This window comes from Cervus elaphus, chromosome 10 (genome assembly GCF_910594005.1).
Source record: "Cervus elaphus chromosome 10, mCerEla1.1, whole genome shotgun sequence".
NCBI classification, from domain to species: Eukaryota; Metazoa; Chordata; class Mammalia; order Artiodactyla; family Cervidae; genus Cervus; species Cervus elaphus.
Window position 1 is genome coordinate 52,059,408 of NC_057824.1, and position 8,470 is coordinate 52,067,877.

At 46.4% G+C, this 8,470-nt stretch overlaps 1 pseudogene; it reads left to right on the plus strand.

Moving 5' to 3' along the window:
• The first annotated feature begins 567 nt into the window (after nt 1-567).
• LOC122702042 lies at nt 568-7,939 on the plus strand (annotated as a pseudogene).
• The last annotated feature ends 531 nt before the right edge of the window (nt 7,940-8,470 follow it).

Sequence of the window (8,470 nt, forward strand, 5' to 3'; positions counted from 1 at the left end):
AGTTTCAGTTTGGGAAGATGAACACATTTTGGAGATGACACTGCAATAGTTGCACAACAACTTGAGTGTTTGATACCACTCAATTGTACCCTTTAAAAGGGCAAACCTGCTGGGAAGGGATAAACAGGGAATCCAACACCTGAAGGATGGTTTTGGAGGATGGTCAGGAGTTGGGTCAGTGGCAGGAAATACAATTTCCCCTCAATCCCCGGGAGAAGTGGACATCTCGGTCAAACAGTTACTTGTGTTTTTCTTCAAGCTGGTTGCCAGATTGGAATGACCAGTGACGTCAGAGGCTTCTGACCTTCCTGATTGGAAGAGCAGACTCCCATGGTGCTCGACGGCGGAGGTGGACAACAGTATCTCCCCAGAGTATCCTCCATTCCCAGTTCATCCTCAGCTTGAAGAAGGGACATCACGCTTGCGTTTGGCCAGGATCCAGAAGAGCTGAGACAGAACTGAGTCTAGGTTGCGTGGAAGAAGAGTTCGGGAGAAATCATGGCCAGTTGTCGCCTGAATTCCCAGTTTGAGGACCAGAGACCCTAGTCCAGCTCTTCGGGGCTCCCCATGGAGGTGATCGTCAGTGAAGAAATCCCAGGACCCTCAGGTGAGGGAGCTGGGCACGAGAAGGAATTTCAGGGGGTTAACACTGGGGAGGAAGGGGTACAGAGGTCAGGAAGGAGCTCCTGTATAAGGTGTGGAAGGAAGGAGATATTCAGAAAGTCAGAGACTTGGGGAGGAGAGGACAGGAGCTGGAGACACAGAAAACCTGGGAAGCAAGAAAGGAGGTTAGGACCTGAGACCCAAGGATGAGAGGAAGGAAGAGGGGAAACAAAGGGAAGGTTCCTTTTTTTTTCCCCGAGTGGGAGAAATTGCTTCTCTGGTGAGTCGGCGGTAAAGAATTCGCCTGCCAATGCAAGAGACTTGGGTCCACTCCTGTGTTCTTGTCTGGAAATCCCATGCACAGAGCAGCCTCATGGACTACAGTCCATGACGTCACAGAGAGACATGACTTGGCGACTAGAACAACACAGTGGGAGAAATTATCTACCATGAAGAAAAGATTTTCAGGATCGGAAGCTGGAGAAATGGCCCCCCAAAATGGGGGGAGGGGTAGATGAATATCAACAGAGAAAGATGGAAAGGACAACAATCTATGAGACTGGAGAGGCTGGATGGGGAGAGTTGGGGATGGGAGTGGGGAAGCGGTGGTTGGATTCCAAAGACAAAAGCTTCATATCGTAGCCTCTTTTCCTTTCTCAGCCCTCTGGGCCAGCTCCAGCTCCCTGCCTTGGCGCCCCGGCTCTAAGAGGAAGTGGTCAGCGGCATTTGGAGCAGAGGCAGAGGACAAGGCCCAGGACAGCTGGGTCGTGAAGTAGCTGAGTGGGCTCAGGATAGGGCTGAAGAAACAGCAGGTACTCTTGGCGCTGCCTGAACACCACGTGGTCTTCAACAGGATGCTTGGTAAGGACCCTTCCAACCCCGCAACCCCCTGTTCTATAATTAAAAATAAAACTTGCAACGACTACATTTTTCCGAGGGAGAAGAATTCCCTGCGAGCTGATGGGCTCTCAGTCCCTGGGGGACTCGGTACTGATCACTCACCAGGGGCACCTAGGAATGAGGCAGGATTAGATTAGATTTAGAAATGGTACTAATGGCTCAGTGGTAAAGACTCTGCCTGCGGTGCAAGAGATGCAGGTTCCACCCTGGGTTGGGAAGACCCCCTGGGGAGGAGAAAGGCTACCCACTCCAGTAGTCCTGCCTGGAGAATCCCACGGACGGAGCCTGGTGGGCTACAGTCCACGGGGTCGCCAAGAGTCGGCGCGACTGAAGCCGCGGAGCAGGCCCAGCGGAGGTCAGTCTTGGAGATGAGAATCCTGTGTGATTAGCTTAACTTGGCAGCCGCGCCCCTGAGAATTCTTAGCCCTGACCGAATCTAGGCTGTTTGAATCTACATGCCTGACACGACTGTCGGGTGAGAAATTGGGATAATTTGATGACCTCTCCAGGTACGTGCATGCATGACGGAGGGGCACCGGTCCCTCTCATTTGCCGCCCCTAGAAGGGAAGTCAGCCCCTTTCCTCGTCCAGTGACAGGTCTTCCCTCCCCCGACCCTGGGCCACATCCCAGAATTTCCCCACTGGAGGCACCATTCTCCCTCTTTGCTCTGGAATGTTCTCCCGGCAGCCCCGTTCCTATTGTCTAACATCTGTCCTCTTTTCACAGAGGATCATGCCATTAAGAGATTCCTGGCCTGGGACAGAAACCTGAAGGTATCCGACAAGGTGAGTCATCACTGAGAGGGATTTCTGCTCCAGCACCTGTCCAGGGGCGGGGTGGGGTGAGAGTACTCTCTAAACCCACATTTCCACTCCCCTCTCCACCCTGATGCCTTGTCAGCAGCTCCCTCTGGGGGCCTGGAGGTGTCCTCTGGGGTCTGGGCCCTAGGCAAGCTCACTTGGTGGTGGTCACCTAAGCCCCCACTGTGCTCGGAGGAGACTCATCTTTGCTCATCAAAAGCCACCCAGTGCTGGCTGCCCTCAAACCCACAGCCCCTGTCCTGGGAGCATCATGGGCTTTTCGTCCTCTCCTCCCCAAAATAATCAAGCTCCCCCAGCACGGGGCGGGGGCTCTTCTCCGAGGGACACCACCCCGTCCCCACCTCCCGCTCTTTGTGGTTGTCGTCTAGTAGCTAAGACATGTTGACTCTTTTGCGACCCCATGGACTGTAGCCCACCAGGCTCCTCTGTCCAGGGCATTTCCCAGATAAGGTTGCTGGAGCGGGTCGCCATTTCCGTCTCTCGGGGATCTTCCCGACCCAGGGATGGAACCCGAGTCCCCTGCACTGGCAGGTGGGTTCTTTACCACTGCGCCACCTGGGAAGTCCTCCCGCTCCCTTCTCTGTCTTTCCTCTTCTGGGATGTGACCTCTCTCTGTTTTTTCTTTCTGTCCCTCAGTATCTCCTGGCGATGGTGATTGCTTATTTGAGCCAAGCCGGCCTCTTCTCCTGCAATACCAGAGGATCCATTTCTTCATAGCTCTGTGAGTAGCTTGCTCCATCTCCCCATCAATGCTCAGCACCCTGGGAGGGTGGAGGCAGAGGTACGGGGCTCGTCCCTTTTTCATCTTTAAAAAAAAATAACAAACCTATTTGTACTGTTTATTCTGTGTGTGAAAATGACAGGATTATAGTGGAGTGGTTTCTTTTTGAATTGAAGTATTTTTTTTCTTAATATATATATTTTATGGAAGTACAGTTGACTTACCATGTTTCAGGTACACAGTAGGTTTATTCAGTTATACATATACACATATTCTTTTCAGATTATTTTCCACTATAGGTTATTACAAGGTATTTTGACTATAGTTCCCTGTGTTAGTCGCTGAGTCGTGTCCAACTCTGTGATCCCATGGACTGGAACCCAGTGTCCACCGCTGTACTATACAGAAATCTTTGTTTCTTGCTGCTTATTTTTTTAATTAGAAATCTAGCATTCTATTCATGCTAAGTCAAACAAGCATAGTCAAAATGTCATAAATTTTTTAGTTAGGCCAAAATTCATAAATTTTCTAAGATATATATACATATAATTTATATGTATGTATGTATACAAAAGCTTTTCTGCTACACTTGATAAAGTCTTGAGAAAGAACATAAAAAAAAAGATATGGAGAAATTGGAAAACATAAACTAAATAAAATGGGAAGACTGAATATGAAATAGAAACAGTGAAACAAACTAGATAAAAGTAAAAAAATCATATATATATCTGACCTGTATATATATATATATATATATATATATATGAAGTATGTTTTTTACACTGTTGTCAAAACAAACAACCCTAATATCAGTCAAAAGACTGGAGGAAACAAAGAAACCCTGCTAAAAGGAGAGGAAGAAAGAGCTGACACCATCCTGCCCCCAAGTAAACAGGCTTGAGAGTTCTGTTTCCGGTTTGAATTCTTCTGTCTCACTCCTTCCCACATCAGTACCAAGTGTGACCATATTCCGTTTCTGGGTTCCCACGACAAAAGGCCACGATTGGGGTCCTCGCTACACAACTCAAATCTGGCGTAAAACCCTCCACACTGATGCTTCTTCCAAGTCTCTCCCAAGCCAGTCAGCTTTATTTGCCTGAATATTCTTCCAAAGACACAGGTCTGACCTGTGTTCATTGGCTAATTACTCACCAAAATCAAGGCCAGAGTTCAGGGTTGGAAGTCAGCCCTCTCGACAGTCTCCATCACACTTGCTAACTGTCCTAATTCTTTATTCCTTTGTTTCACTGTTCCCTTCAAATGCCCTTCCCTCTATTTTATATTTTATATTCACATGTTTCTTTCCAGATATCTTTCCCGTACACATTTATCCAAAGAAAAATGACCTTATCCTTAAATTGAGTTCGAACACCAAAACCTTCACAATGAATGCCTGAGATCCCTAACTTCTACATCCTACTAACACTTTCCTTAAAATCCTATTATAATGTGATGTTTTGCATTATAATAATTTCTTCTCTCCCCTCCCCCTTCCCCAATCCTGTTACACTAATCCAGTTTTTGTCAAAATACCCATTGGTATTTTCTTCAGCACAATTCTTTTCCTTTTCCAACAGTTTGTTATAGTGAGTCTCCAAGGTAATCTGTATTGCATTTGGCTATAAAACATTCTTTCACTCATTCGATGAAACCTTATGAAGGGCACCCTATGTGGGTGGGTGGCTTAGTGGTGAAGAATCCACCTGCAATGCAGGAGATTTGGGTTTGATCCCTGGGTCAGGAAGATCCCTGGGAGAAGGAAATGGCAACCCACTCCAGTATTTTTGCCTGGGAAATCTCCTAGACAGAGGAGCCTTGGAGGCTACAGTCCATGGGGTCACAAAAAGTCAGACACAATGACTAAACAACAATGCGCTGGGGAATATGAGGTGATGGGAAGAGAGACTCAAGAGGGGCTGCTGAATTAATGCATCAAAATAAGAGCAAGCCCTAAACACATCGTTTGGTAGGAAAGGCATGGATGCAGAAATAGACAGATCAGCTCCAGCTCTCAGGAACTGTACATGTACCTACAACCTAGGGAGCCAGGTGTGTGCACATAAAACAAGCGGAAAGAACAGAGGTTGGGATTTGGTCCTCATCAGCAAGGCGTGAGAGATGCCCTTCTGAAGGTCCCGCCTAGCAGTGGCTCTTTGGTGACCGGGGATGCTGGGAGGGCTGGACAGGTTGTGTGAAGATGCTCAGCCCGCATCCTTTCTAGAAAGCTGACCTCAGGCGAAGGCCCTTCCTGTCCTGCTCCTGACAGCCACCTGATGTCTTTTCAGCTACCTGGCCAGTAAGATGGAAGAGGACAACCGCGCCCCCAAACAGATCATCTTTTCGTTCCTCTATGGAAGGAACCACTCCCAGCGTCCCTTGTTCCACAAACTGCTTTTCCAATTCATCTGTTCCATGAACTGGAAGATGAAGGTCACCCAGGAAGAGTGTGAGAAGGTGGGTGGGCTGTGGGGGCTTGGAAGTGGGGGTGGTGAGGAGAGGAGGGGTCATGGGGATTGGGGGAAAGAATTGGAGGCTGAACAAGGGGAGGAGAAGGGTCAACTTGGAGAGGCACCGTCATTTCAAGGGGCTGTTCATCTTTCCAGATCCAAGCTGTTCACCCGAGACTCTGGGTGTGGGATCGAGATCGTGCCCTCTTGCCCTAGGGGCCCCCCAGGACCACGAGGGCCTGAGATCACCGGCCTGAGGAAAGGTAGGTCTGTGTCCTCGCAGATGTGGGCAGAATAATGTGTTGTTCATTGAGGATTCCAACTGTGGACCGCCATCACCTTCCAACCTGTGACTCAGGCCAGCCGGGCACACAGCCAGAGGCTGACTCAGTTCCCGGCCACAGCCTGACCACCACACACAGACACAGTACAGTGGGGTCCGTGGGCGCCAGGCCTCGGGGAAAACTACTGTCACAGAGGCATGGGTTTGGCTGCAATCATTTCATCCAAAACAATGGGGTCCAAATAACAACTTGATGGGATATTGGTTTTTGTGAAAAGCGAATGTTTCAAATTTTTTCCATATATTGTGTTTTGAGTTTCTCTTTTTAATTCATCTGTGGCCCTTCATCCCTCTGGGATAGCGATTCTTAGAATTTATCTAAAAAAAAAAAAAAAAAGAATTTATCTTCCACAAAGTCATTGTCTACAAATAGGATGTTAGACAGAACAGCCTACATGGTCAATGATAAAAGAGAAACTATGACTAGCTTTATTTTCATCCAAATTTACTTTCAAATTCCTTATCACCAGATCACCTGTGGTTATTTCCTCTGACTCACCACTCCTGCACCAGTTACTTCCTCTTGTTTCCCACCTCAAGTTTATGGTCAAGGGAGTTTATCAGAACCAGTGAAAATTAAGAAATGCTACCTTCAGCCTGGCTTATTACGATCTACCAATAGAGTTATAGATGTGGGCAGAGAATTAAGCAAAGGTTTGGTTTAAGTTGTAAACTAACTGTCTTAGTCCATTCAAGTTTCCCTAACAAAATACTACAGACTGGAGATATTCCCTGGAGGTCTAGTGGTTAAGACTCTGTGCTTTCAACACAGGGCACGAGAGTTCAGCCCCTGATGGGGAAATTCCATGTGCTGTGCAGTGCGGCAAAAAAAAAAAAAAATACTACAGACTGAATTTGGGTTAAAAACAACAAAAAACACAGGCCTTTTTATCATGGCAGTAATATCATTCATGGGGACTCTACCCCATGACTTAATAACCTCTCAAAGACCCCACCTGCAAATACCATTACCTTGCTGTAGGTTAATTTCTCTGTCATGTCCAACTCTTTGAGACCCTATGGACTATAGCCCACCAGGCTCTTTTGTCCATGGGATTTCCCAGGCAAAAACACTGGAGTGGGTAGCCATTCCCTTCTCCAGGGGATCTTCCTGACCCAGGGGTGGAACCTGGGTTTCCTGCATTGCAGGTGGATTCTTTACCGTCTGAGCCACCAGGGAAGCCCAATACCATCACCTTAAGGTTTATGATTGCAACATAAGAATTTTAGGGGGACACAACATTCAGACCGTAACACTAACCAAGTTTAGGAGTAAGTATTATTTAAACATTAGGATCCAGGCTTAGGATTGGGGATCAGGCATCCGGTTTTATGATTCATAGTGTTGACTTTTTCACAATGTTTGTAGGATGGTTGAAAGTTCAGATTTTAAGTGGTGCAAAAGGACCGAGGTGAGTTAAGACTACAGCAGCATTCTCTGAGTGCCAACTCCCTGAGCAGAATCACCTAGAATCTTGGCCGTCAAGCAAATTCCTAGGTCTGACCTTAGGCGTATTCAGTCATTTCTGGAGTCAGGGTCACCAAAGTCCAAGAATCACACTTGAAAACACTGGTTCAGGATTGGGGTTTAGAATGGAGAGTTTGAGATAAAACCGGGATTATTAATTAGCCTAAACTCTGGTTAGAATTGGCTGAGAATGTAAATAATCTTTCTGTAGTGATTTTATTTAGTTACTTATTTTTGTCCGTGCTGGTTCTTTGTTGCTGTGAGGGCTTTTCTCTAGTCGCAGTGTGTGGCTTCTCATTGCAGCGACTTCTCTCGTTGTGGCACTCAGGCTCTAGGGCGCTCGGGCTTCAGCAGTTGTGGCATATGGCTTAGTTGCTCCTTGGCACGTGGGATCTTCCCAGATCAGGGATCAAACCCATGTTCCCTGCATTGGCAGGTGGATTCTTTACTACAGAGCCAGCAGGAATGCCCGTAAATAAACTTTATATCTGGAGAGTCACCGCTTTGAAATCTAACACCCTAGCTCTCTCACTTCCAAATCACCCAGAAGAGATGCGGATTTTCAAGAGAAAGTCAATCCAGACACTGATGACAGCCGCAAGGAAGGACACGAGAAGCCTCTGTGCAGATAGTGGGAAAGGACCCAGCATCTATTAGAATGAACTGAAGAGAGTTTTCGGTCGTACTCCTAGGAGCAGAGTGTGCTTCCAGGAGTCTTTGGTGGGACAATAAGAAATCAGGGTTTTTTTCAGGTTCTCTTCTTTCCTAAGGCACCACCCCAATTTTCAGATTCAAATCTCCCCTGAGATAGATGTTGGAGGCCCCATTTTTATACACTTGTTTGCCCTAGTCTAGATTCATTTGAAGGGGAAATGTAGGGGCTTGGAATAGGAAGGAATTACTTTAAAATATAAAATTAGAGCCATAGCATCATGATAGATGACTTAAAGTTTGCCATCATTTTCACTGGCTTATTTTGAGAATGTTGCCTGTAAAATTATTATATTTATTTTTATATATCTACTTTAAATAATGTGTTTTGAAAACATGTTATTCCTACAGTTTTGTGATGGATATTATAGTTGTTGTGTATAGGTAAATACAAATTTGTATACATTTTCAAGAGGTTTTTGTGTTTTTAATCTATTATATTTACATAATATATT